We start from the raw sequence: 13,272 nt of genomic DNA, 5'->3' as shown, positions 1-13,272 counted from the left end.
ATCCTTCTTCTGCATCACTACTGTAGGTGAAACCCATTCCAAAGAGTCAATCTCTTCAATAATGTCCTTTTGAACAAGTTTTCTAAGTTCCTCTGAAATAGCTTCCCTGACTGAAAATGGTAATCGCCATAACTTCTGTCATACAGGCATCACATTATTCCACATTTTAACTTTATGCAGAAACCCATAAGCACAGCCAAATTTCTGATCAACCTGGTGTTGGGTCCCAGCTGAAACTGGTACCACAAGAGTGCTTTGCTGAGGAAGATCAATTCATCCATTAACTACCCTGAGATTTAAAGCAGCCAATAAATCTCTGCCAAGGATAGGAGTGCCTTTGTGGACAATGTAGAACTCTGCATTTACACAGCAATCACCAAAAGTAACTATTGCTGGCAGGCAGCCGTGTACTGGAATATGGTTTTTCAAATAGCACACCAAGTGAAGTTTGGGTTCAGTAAGAGGCACATCTTTAAAGTAATGCAAATAGATGGAATCAGGTAGTATAGATACTGCTGAGCCAGTGTCCAACATTAGCTGAATAGAGTGTGGTTTGCCTGAGGGTATGGCAGAAACATTTACAGTGCACTTTATTTGTTCTCGAATATGTGCAGTAGTGATTTTGTCCACGCTCAGCACAGTAACATCTGGTATTGTAACGGCATGCACCTTTTGATTGAACTGTCTGCTGCGACATACTTTAGCAAAAAAAATGCCCAATCTTTTTGCAATGATTGCACTGAGCTACTTTAGCTGGACAGCCTGTGTAGCTTGTAAGGTGTTGCGGGGATCCACAGTGAAAGCATGCTTTTACTGTATTTTGAATTTGCTGATTCAGTGGTTTTTCATTAGTTTTCCTTTTGGAATTGTTTGCAGTGGTCGTGAACTTTTCTGCAAAGGAGTCACAGCCTGGACGGTGCCTCCTGTATCCATGCTCATTATTTTGGCTTCAGCTGTAGCTGACTCAATCTGAGTAGCAATGGTTATTGCTTTTTCTACTGTAAGTTGTGGTTCTACAATTAAGTGTTCTCTTACACGAAGCCTGGTTGTTTTCTCAATGAGCTGGTCTCTAATCATCTCATCTGCCATATTCCCAAAGTCACAAGTTACAATCAGACTCCTCAGGGAAGCAATATACTGCATTATGGTCTCCCTTGTTTTCTGATCATGCTGGCGAAATCTGTAGCGATTAGCTACTACATTCACTTTTGGCACAAAAAAGTTCTTTAATGCAGTGAGTTCAGTCTCATATTTATCATCTGCAAGGGGAAAAGTATAAAATATATGCTGCCCTTCTGCTCCAAGGCGGTGGAATAGCAGAGCATGTTTTCTTACTTCAGAAATCTCTGTAGCACTGATTGCAAGCAGATAAGTCTCTCAAACATACGGATCCAGGCAGTAAAAGCAATTGGAGGCTCACCTGGGCTTTGCAGAAAGGATGCAGGTGGGTTCAGAGGCAGAAGATCCATCCTCATTTCCAAAACGTTGTAACAACCAGGCAAGGTACTAACACACTTCAACGGGACTTTATTCTTAAAGTGGAAACCTCTTTACCAAGCTGCTGCTGCATCCTCGGTAGGTCTCACTCATCCTCCTCAACTCCCCCCCCCCTCCTGTTTCCTGTCCTTTCAGACTCCCAACAGCCAGTGCTCCCAGTTCTAATAATTACAAGCAGCATCTAAACACCATACTAATGTGACACAGTTTTTTTAAAAAGGCTCCAGAGGCAATCCTAGCAATTACAGGCCAGTAAGCCTAACTTCAGTACCAGGTAAATTGGTTAAAACTATGGTAAAGAACAGAATTATCAGACACATAGATAAACATGATTTGTTGGAGAAGAGTCAACATGGCTTTTGTAAGTGGAAATCATGCCTCATCAATCTATTACAATTCTTTGAGGGGGTCAACAAAAATGTGGACAGAGGTGATCCAGTAGATATAGTATACTTGGACTTTCAGAAAGCCTTTGACAGGGTCCCTCACCGAAGGCTCTTAAGTAAAGTAAGCAGTCATGTGAGGGAAGGTCTTCTCATGGATCAGCAAGTGGCTAAAAGATGGGAAACAATGGGTAGGAATAAATGGTCAGAATGGAGTGAGGTAAATAGTGGTGTCCCCCAGGGGTCTGTACTGGGACCAGCCCTATTCAACATATTCATAAATGATCTGAAAAAAGAGGTAAAAAAAGTGAGATGGCCAAATTTTCAGATGATACAAAACTATTCAAGATAGTTAAGTCCAAAGCAGACTGTGAAGAGTTACGAAGGGATTTCACAAAACTGGTTGACTGGGCAACAAAATGGCAGATGAAAGTCAATGCTGATAAATGCAAAATAATGCACATTGGAAAACAAAATCCCAATTTTACATACAAAATGATGAGATCTAAATTAGCTATTGCCACTCAAGAACAATATCTTGGAGTCATTGTGGATAGTTTTCTGAAATCATATGCTCAACATGCAGCAGCAGTCAAAAAAGCAAACAGAATGTTAGGAACCATTAGGGAAAGGGACAGATAATAAGACAGAAAATATCATAATGCCACTGTATTAATTCATGGTACTCCCACATCTTGAATATTGCATGTAGTTCTGGTTGTCCCATCTCCATAAAGGTATACTAAAATTGGAAAAGGCACAGAGGAGGGCAACAAAAATGATTAGGGGTATTGAACAGCTTCCATATGAGAAGAGATTAAAGACTGGAACTTTTCAGCTTGGAAAAGAGATGACTAAGAGGGGATATTATAGAGATCTATAAAATTGTGACTCGTATGGAGAAAGTAAATAAGGAAGTGTTATTTACTACTTCACATAACACAAGACCCAGGGGTCACCCAATGAAATTAATAGGCAGCACATTTAAAACAAACAAAAGGAAGTACTTCTTCACACAACACACAGTAAACATGCGGAAGTTGTTGCCAGGGGATGTTGTGAAGGCCAAAACTATAATGGGGCTAAAAAAAAATTAGATAAGTTCATAGAGGATAGGTCCCTCAGTGGCTATTAGCCAAGATGGTCAGGGATGCCACCCCAAGCTCTGGGTTTCCCTAGCCTCTGATTGCCAAAAGCTGGGAGTGGATGGCAGGGAATGGATCATGTGATGATTGCCTGTTCTGTTCGTTCCCTCATTGTCGGAAGACAGGATACTGGGCTAGACAGACCTTTGGCCTGACCCTGTACAGCTGTTCTTATATTCATTAGCATCTCTCCAGTCATGGGTGGTGGTGTGGGAGGTTGTTCCCTTGAAACATTTTGATTTAGATTTAATGGAATTTTCTGTTGGAAAACTGTTCTGTCAAAAAAAAAAAATTTGACCTGCTCTGGATGATAGAAGGAATAGTTCTTTTTATAACAGTGTATCTAGCTATAGTTTTGGAAACAACTTGCTTTTATTTCCCTGTCTATAAACAGTTTCCTAATCAATAGCACACAGAGATTTCTTAAATCTGGTCATGTACTGTTAGGACCTTTTCCTTTGCCTTATTATACATTAATTTTCACTCTGGGGGGTGAGGGGGAAAGTACACATAGAAATTTCTGTTTGTGAGAAATAGCAGTGTTCTCTTCTGGAAGGATAACCTAGAGAAGCCATCTTTGGGTCTTAATTTTTTTTCATGTTGCTTAAAGTTCTTTTCAGTGGTGTTTTCTATTAGCATTGTTTCATTTTAGGGCATTTTAAAACATTTTGGGCCAAAATTGATCATATTGGTTGAAATGTTTACATAAGGGATGAATTTGACCCTTTTTGTGGTCATACTTTACAAGAAAAATAAAAATGGCCTCCCTTATTATTTTAACTGGAAATCTGTATAGACACATAGATACTAAGGTCAGAAGGGACCATTATGATCATCTAGTCCAACCTCCTGCACAACGCAGGCCACAGAATCTCACCCACCCACCCCTGCAAAAAACCTCTCACCTATGTCTGAGCTATTGAAGTCCTCAAATTGTGGTTTAAAGACTTCAAGGAGCAGAGAATCCGCCAGCAAGTGACTTGTGCCCCATGCTACAGAGGAAGGCGAAAAACCTCCAGGGCCTCTTCCAATCTGCCCTGGAGGAAAATTCCTTCCCGACCCCAAATATGGTGATCAGCTAAACCCTGAGCATATCGGCAAGATTCACCAGCCAGATACTACAGAAAATTCTTTCTTGGGTAACTCAGATCCCACCCCATCTAACATCCCATCACAGGCCATTAGGCCTATTTACCATTAATATTTAAAGATCAATTAATTATCAAAATCGTGTTATCCCATCATACCATCTCCTCCATAAACTTATCGAGTTTAATCTTAAAGCCAAATAGATCTTTTGCCCCCACTGCTTCCCATGGAAGGCTATTCCAAAACTTCACTCCTCTGATGGTTAGAAACCTTCATCTAATTTCAAGTCTAAACTTCCCAATGACCAGTTTATATCCATTTGTTCTTGTGTCCACATTGGTACTGAGCTTAAATAATTCCTCTCCCTCTCCAGTATTTATCCCTCTGATATATTTATAGAGAGCAATCATATCTTCCCTCAACCTTCTTTTAGTTAGGCTAAACAAGCCAAGCTCCTTGTATAGCCTAAGTGACCTGCAAAAATCAATGGCCAGGTGTTGCGTGGGCTCTGAATAGACTTTAAAGGGTTACTTTTCCATGCAGAGAACAGTTTTCCTGTAGGTGTGAAACATGGAACTACTGATATAGCAGTTTTGTGACTAATTCCCCACATCCCTTGCTGAAAATGTACTCCTAGAAATCTGGGGCAGTTGAATAACCAATTAGAGAAAACCTTAGTGACATAACCCACAGACTGCTGGGGATAACATGTGCGGTCCACTTTTTTAATGATGCAGCTGCCACTGCTGCCTCATACTTGCTTTTCATACTACTAATGTGATCTGAAGCTATATGGTCATAATTTATGGTTAGACTGAAAATACCACAACTTAGCAAAGGGATAGCAAACAACATACAACATTTATAAAAAGACGGAGCTATGTTCTGTCTTATTTACTCCAGTGCAAATCTGGCATAATTCCACTGTAGCCAATGTTGTTACTTTAATATTATGCCATTGTATATTGAGATAAGAATCTTCTCCAACATCTTCCATAGCACGTTTACACAGCATATCATATCAACAGCAATGGTCCTGATTTCTTCAGGGAGAAAAGTTCACTAAAATGGACAGGTTTCCTTCTGTTGTCATGGATCCACAGGATCAGAGCTTTGCCCCCAACTTGGAACGGTATCTTGGAGGAACCTCTTCCATATGCCAGAACTCCAATGGGTCTCACTCATCCTTCAGGGTAGGCAATACAGCCTCACCACCTCCTGAAACTCAGCCTGCTGTCAGGCTTCAGTACTCCTGCTTTGTGCTATGAATTCTCTTCAGTGAGTCCAAATGAGACAGACTCCTGGTAGAGATTTGTACACTCTTCAGGGATTAAATTAATGCACCTCTCTAAGTATTTACAGTAACTTTCAACCAGCATTTTCAGACCAGTAGGGTTTATTAGTCAACTGGAACATAGCATTGGAACGACTTAGGTTAACACAGAGAAATGAAGGTTAAAGCATAGTCCATTCTGGTCATTTTAGAGTGGTCCAACAGCCAAGCTGTAGTGAACTCCATTTTCAAGCTCTCTCTGTCTCTCTCTGACTTCCTTCCTTAGTCAGTTCCTTGGTGACAGAAGCCAACTTTTATCCCCTCACCTTTTATACTTTGTTCTCGAGCTGTGGTCTCTACTCCACTTCCCTGTAGGGAGGTGGGGAAATCATTCTCCCTCTGGGTCCTTGGTTGCTAGGTGTCCTGGTGGCTGGACTTTCCTACGTCTTCTCAGATTTTCCATTATATGGGTTGGCCTCAGCCAGTCCTTCTTTAATGACACATTGAGCCCACTCAGACAGCTAAGTGACACATACACACCTATGTGTCTAGGTCTGCCCTGAAGGCAGACATAGTCCTGTTTTCCCCCTGGGTAGCCATGCAAATTATAGGGGAAACTGAGGCACACATAGGATTCATTAAAAACATTATAAAAAACTCCCACTTCATCTCACCTGCATATAGTGTTGGAAGATAATTATTAATTTAAATGGTGTCCGAAATGCACAGGGGTCTATACATAAATAAATATCCTTTCCTTGAAGAGCTTCCAGTGTAAGATCAGGGGAATCTTTTGTGTTGTTTTATTGAAAACCAGTGAAATGTGTACATTCTGTTCCTGTGTAGCAAAGGTGATCAGGACACCCCAATACTACTTAAAAACAGGAAGGTGAAGAAATTCAAATGCTGACATCTCAGCTGCATGCAAGGGTGAGGGCTGGGATTAATACTTCTCTGCTGGTTGTGCTCATTGTATGTTGTGTTTTCAGTATTGTACAAGAGACAACAGAAAAGGTAATGCATGCTGAAGAGGAGGTACCAGCCACAGGATATAGTGTATAGCTTAATCATCCTGAAGTTATAGTAGCTTGAGGCTTTATAAAGGTGTAGGAAAAGTTTTGAGGATCTCCTCTTAAAGACGGGGTAGAGAAAGCTGGTATTTGTACTCATTTACCTTCCTCTTTATAAGATTCCACAAGGCTCCAAGGCCAATTCCATGTAATGGAAACCTGTAAGGGGTTATTGGTACTTTTTGGCACAATAATGTTTTACTTGGCCTATATTTTTAAACAAGAATGTAAAAGGAATCTGCTGTTTTATGAAATATTATGGATTGTATATACAAATCTCAAACTGGATTTACTACTGTAGGCAACCTGAGAAAGTGCTAAGATTAAAAATATCCTTGCGGGGAATACTGTAGCATCTCACTGAAATGGTTGTGCAGTATTATGCTGAACAAAAAACTTTGACAATTTAGAGTTACAGTTCCTGATGTAATTAATATAATCTGTTTGCACACTACCCTATTTACAGCATTATATTAATAATTTCCACATACAAAAATTATGCTTGCAATTTTGTGTCCACAGTTTAATAGTGGACTTAGATTTCATAGCTTCTTCGATTTTAAGGCCAGAAGGGACCATTATGATAATCTAATCTGACCTCCTGCGTAACACAGGCTATACATTTTTACAACTGATTCCTGAATCAAGCCTATAACTTCTGGATGAGCTAGAGCATATCTTTTAGACACAGCATATGTTCATTTCAAGAATCCAGCATATCCCTAGGTATGTTGTTCCAGTGGTTAACCGCCTTCACTGTTAAAAAATGTACACTGTTATTCCTAGTCTGAATTTGTCTAGCTTCTGCTTCAATCCATTGTTTTTTACTGCTAGATTAAAGAGCCCTCAATATCAGAAATGTATTCATAGGGTGGAAAAAGGGCCCGTACCCCAGGCCCCTTCACCCCCATTGGCTGAGCAAAAAGCCCCCCAAAAACCAAATAGGTGGCCAATCAGCTTAACAAAAGACGATCCCAACAATAGCCAGTCAGCTCAGTGGTATGAACAAACCAGCAAACAACTGAGTGGTGCAGAAGTCTTGCACCCCAGGAAGTTGTTGCCCAGGGTGCTTGCCCTGCTGTCCCGCCCTAGAGCTAGCCCGCCCCATGTAGGTACTTGCCTGTGATCAAGCTACTTAACCTTTTCTTCGATAAACTAAATAGATTGATCTTCGTTAGTATCAGACTGGAAGGCAGATTTTCCTTGCATCTAGTCCTTGCATCTAGGTACTTGCTTGTCGGACTAATCGGTTGTGCGGGCAAATATTCTGATACCTTTTGTTGCTGCAAAAAGAGAGACTGAGCTTCAGTCCCTTAAAGAGTTTATACCTTTGTGTGCATCATTTTTTTTCCAGGAAATGTGATGAACTGTTCACTGGAGCAACAGAAATGGTTTTAGTGCATGTGCTCATCCTGTTGAACACTTGAAGATTTTCCTTGGGAAATTGTTAACATTGATTTGTATTTGTTCAGCACTTTGAAGATGTGAAGTGCAATCTGAATGCAGTATTATTTCATTATTAAATACAGTCAGAGCACTTCCTTTGTTTACTATCCCTGATGGATGGTCCAACAATAATATCACAGACTGCAGGATATATTCCTATTATAGTAGACAGAATTCTGTGGTGATTTACACTCTGTGCTTCCACAACGAAGTACAAGCTGCTTGGGATTCAAATTGGTTTTTAATTTGCCCTTTATATTTTTAAGTTTCTGCTTTATGAATTACTGGGCCTTGCTCCGCCCTAAGATACATGGGTGTCAGTTTTATTGAAGTAAATGGGAGCTGCACTTATGTAAGTGTAGGCAGAATTAGTCCCCTCTCTATCAGCAAACACATTAAAGGCAAATTTTATATTATTACTCTTTCTTATTCACATGGCGTGATAGGATGTGCATAACATTTTACAGACTGATAAGAAGATAAGATCCCTGCACAAAGGACCTCACAAATGTGAGTTAGACATGACATAAATCAAAACTGGCAGAGGGGGGAGACAAAACAAAAGTGGGGGGACAAAACAAAGGGAGCGGAGTGCAGCTTTTGAGGGAGCAACGTTTTCTTTGTTTCGGGTCCAGATCCTTTCAGCTGATTAGTTTCATATGCCACACCATTTGCTGTCCGCCCGCCTTTGTTAAGGGTCAGGAGTTGTGGCAGAGTGTATCTATGAAGAGATTGCTTGTGGAAAGAAGTGCTGAAAGAAATGAAAGTTGAGGTTGTGGAATTCTGCCTCCTTCGTTTGTGCTCCTGGATTCTAGAGGTATCTCATTTCCTGTTGTCAAACATACGATAATTTTATGCGTGTTGAAGTAGCTGGTATAAAAGTAAGTGTATTGTGTATTGGGTAGTTTGTCATGTTTTTTGGCATTCTTCTAGGGAAGACTGTGCAAGGCTTGAGAAGTTGTTTGACAGAGAAAGAGGGAGAAGATGCACTCAAAGATGACAAAAAGTATATGCTAAAATTATCTTCTAAACTGGGACAGAACTATCTCGTGGGTATGTCTTTCATTGCAACATTTCTTTGTCCAAAAGTCTTTATGTCCTGTTGAAAGTACTACTGATGATTGAGAGAATCATGAATCAGTGAGTAGAGAGGGGTCTGTTTTCAATTCATTCTTTGACTTCCTATCAATAAATTTTCAAAATATCAGAAGTAACAGAGGGAAATTGCTAGGGGAGAGTCGATTTTTCTTCGTAGGGATAGTTAGCTTTTCATTTCTAGGACTAAAAATCATTTACATAAATGATGCTAGCGTTTCTAGATCTGTACCTGCCTATATACTATCCATGGGATCACCACAAATGCCATAGACAGATAGATCTGTCTGTCCTCGGGACCCTTTGTAGGTGGGTTTTTAAACCATAATTATGCTGAAACATATTTTAGCTCGATTGCAACCAAACTGGTTTCTAACACAATTTGATCAGCCAACATGAATCGAGCCGGTTCATTTTAGAACAAGTTTTTTTTTAAAAAAAACCCACATGTTCATATCTAGGTGGAAATCTTTAGTTATAGTGGACAGCTATAACTTAGGAGTAGAAATGTATTTTAGGCACTATTATTAATAAGAAGCTGCTCTGCAAATATGCATACTCCATTTGTTAAAAGCCAAAGTTTAATTCCAGCCTTGACTATTAAAGTTAGGGATCTGTTCCAGAGGAAGGTTTATGACCGCCCACATAGACCTGCCAAACCATGTTAGAAACTGGTTTTGACAGCAATCAACTTTAAACTGTACTTAAGAACCATTATTAAACATGATTTAAAAACAGTTTAGATGGGCATGAAGAGATCACAGCAGATATAATAAGAGCTGGGTCACACCCTGAGAATTTAATAGCAAATTAAGCTCACTGTTGTCATGACAGCTGTTGGGGGAAAAAAACAGCCAGTGAAATGAATTGCAGTGGCAAAATGTAAGTCCTGAAGGATCAGAGATACAGAACTGTGAGGAAATAGGGTTAGTCCCTCCTAAATAAATGTTCCCCTTATTGTATTGATGGCAGATATAGTAAAATGGCTTTAATGATTAATGCATATAATGTAAATGCCCAATAGCTGTAAAAAGGGCATGAGGATTCCTTGCCTCTGCCCCAAAATGAAAAATATCTTTTAGTAGAAGACAATAGGGACAGGGATTTTCTGCTCCAACTCATTTTATATTGCATTTAATCATGTAACTCTTGGTGTACCCTTAACACTGTATCATTTGGTAACTTTTTTGGTCACAGTGTGTTCACACAACCTTGTGTGACATGGTAGCAACACAGGGGCATTGTGAAGTACAGAGGACTGCCTGGTCTGGAATTGTTTAAACAAATCACTGAGTTGACTAGAGAAGTGGGGAATGTCTCTACTCCTTTGGTGAGTAAGAGTGAGTTAAGAGACGTGAGTAGCCCTTTTGGAAAACTAAAATATTTTTCATATATGGGTTATTAGTTACATATTATACAGATGTAGAAAATATATTGAAATTTGAAATGGGCAATATTTCATATACAAGTTATTCAGCAGTACATGCCAAGTCAAATTCTGCTCTAAGTCTGTGCAACTCCACTGACTTCCAGCTTAAGAGCAGAATTTTGCCCAATATATTTGGTGTGTGTGATGTAAAACATATTGTCATACTACGTATTTTAAATATCCTGAAAATCGGAAATTGAAAACACCCAGTATTTACTATGTCACTATATATTTTAGGCAACAAACCTTATATGAAAAAAAAAATAGGAAAAGCTAACAGTAGATATAGACACTCTATACTTAATAATATGGAGATATACCTATCTCATAGAACTGGAAGGGACCTTGAAAGGTCATCGAGTGCAGTCCCCTGCCTTCACAGCAGGACCAAGTACTGTCCCTTATTTTTGCCCCAGATCCCTAAATGGCCCCCTCAAGGATTGAACTCACAACTGTGGGTTTAGCAGGCCAATGCTCAAACCACTTAGCGCACATCTCCAGGCAAATCCTCAGCTGTCAATTGTCACAGCTCCAGTGACTTCAGTGGAGCTATGACAATATACATCAGCTAAGGGTTTGTCTCAAGAGTGCAGCTAGTAGACTGAGGGACCCTGCTTAACTCAGCCAGAACTGAGGACCTTATTTGAAATAAACTCTGTAAATAGATCTAAAATACAATACAGTTTATATATCTGCCCCTCTAATTTATACCTCACGGGATGAGGTTGATGAGGAAGGCAGAATGAGGAGTAATAAATGAACAGAAGATGAATTATTCTCTCTGATTTTGCCCCCACCCTCTTCCCATTTGATTTTCTCCTAAAATCAGTTGCTGTCTGGCAAGCAAGCCGCTTCAGCATCATGCATTGTTGTGCTGGAAATACTTGACTATATATCTATATCTGCAGAATGTAGTATGCTATCTCCAACTGCTTGACTTACCACATTGGGAAGAAGATCCAGTGAAAAGAGCACCCACAACACAACAGAGACACATGTTTTATTTCACACCATTCATCTTTCAACTGCTTATATCATCGTTTAATTTTTATCTGTCATTCTCTGGCCAAGAAAAAAGTTCTTACACAAGGATGCCAAGTCCCATAGAGCTACATGAAAAGGAATGGGAGTCAGGAGGAGGCAAAGTGGGGGGATAAGACAAATACAAGGGCAGCTCCTCAGCTGATGTAAATTGACTTCAATGGAGTCATTACATTACACACTGCTCCACATTTTATATCCAAAAGGTTTGTCCATCTTATGTTTGTATTGTTTATGCCCCTGTGGAGTTTTTTTCTTATTGCTTCCTTAGAGTTTTTCACTGTTCCTTTTCTATTCCTCCTCTGTAGTTTGTCCCTTTCCTCCTCCTCCATTTGCTTTTATTGAACACGTGGGGAAGGCACATGAATGCACCAACATTGTTGGCACACTGTGATGTGTGTGTTTGCTGCATGTGGATGGGGCATGAGTGCATATGGGTGAGGCACAGGTGCTCATTTTCTCCAGTGTGAATATGTGTCAAGATGCACTTTTCAGAGCTATTGGACTGAGGTCAGGTCTGGTCTCCCTCATGGTATTTGCACACTGCCTCAAAGGAGGAATCAACACATAGAGGCCGTAATCACACCATGGAGTCAATCAACCCTATTTAATCTGGTTGGGACTCCTATTAAAATATTTCTTAAGTGGGACTTCAGTTTCTTCTCGATATTGTGACTTTATTCTAATCTATACCCAGGAAAATATGAAAACAGCAAAAAAATATAGTGGCTCCAACCTATGAATGGGTTTTTTTTTTGTACTTTTGTTTCATAGAGGAAATTGTTGAACCAGTGATAATCACTTGATCCAACCACTAGTGTTTCTAGATGTTGTGGGTGAAATTCCCTGAATGCAAGGGGCCAGCACAAGCTTTACGTGCCACTTAAGCTCTATTTTTAGGGTGTAATTGGCACTTTGGCTTATAGCCTCTTATTTGACCTCTGGATAGGAGTAAATTTCAATCTGCATACTTCAGATTTTGTGTTGGCACAGATACCCTGGCTCCTGTCTCAATAGAGTTAGGATCTGTTCATATTGTCAGATCAGTGAGAAGAAAGGAGGGAGGAGAGGGTAGCAATATTGCTTCAGGGAGCAGAGTTCTACCAGCAGTGTCCATTAGTCCAATGCGTTACCAGCAAAGCACTGCAGAATTTTGCCATAGGCTTCACTGGGGCTGGGATATCACTGTGCAACCGTATTCCAATTTTCTTTAGGTTTCTTATTCTTCTCATAATAAGTGGGGCTTTAGAGCAGCTAATTACTGTAGATGACATTCCTAACTTCAGCACTGATGCCTCGAATTAAACTTCTGCTTTTTAATTTCAGCAAAGTCTGTAAACCAAGCCTTTAAATGTCCACTCACAATAATATAGCCATTTTTAAGATTCTCAACTCCTGGTACTTATAAGCTAACTGTAAATAAGCCATTGGTGGTTATGCAGTTTGTCTTAAAGCATCTGCATTTAATTACACATTGATTTTTATCTATGATTGTTCATTCTGAAAGCCCACATAGGCTTTTGATAGAAACACCAACATACTATTCAATTTCAAAAGCATATTAGCCACACTTTGTTTTATTCTAGATTTTAACTGATTATTTCATACTATTATGAGAGAGAGACAAATTCGTAATCTGGTTGGTGCCCATACAATGAATCTCCAAATGTAAAGAGGTTCTTGCAGATGTTGATATTGGAACTGTGTGAAACTTCCTTCACTAAATTCAAATCTTTATGAAACTTGATTGATCTCACATTTTATCACTAAGTCAGGACTCAGACCAGGTTTGTCCAAAGGTTTT

This window comes from Lepidochelys kempii, chromosome 6, assembly GCF_965140285.1.
Source record: "Lepidochelys kempii isolate rLepKem1 chromosome 6, rLepKem1.hap1, whole genome shotgun sequence".
In the NCBI taxonomy this organism is placed as follows: Eukaryota; Metazoa; Chordata; order Testudines; family Cheloniidae; genus Lepidochelys; species Lepidochelys kempii.
Note: the sequence above shows the minus strand (reverse complement) of the source record.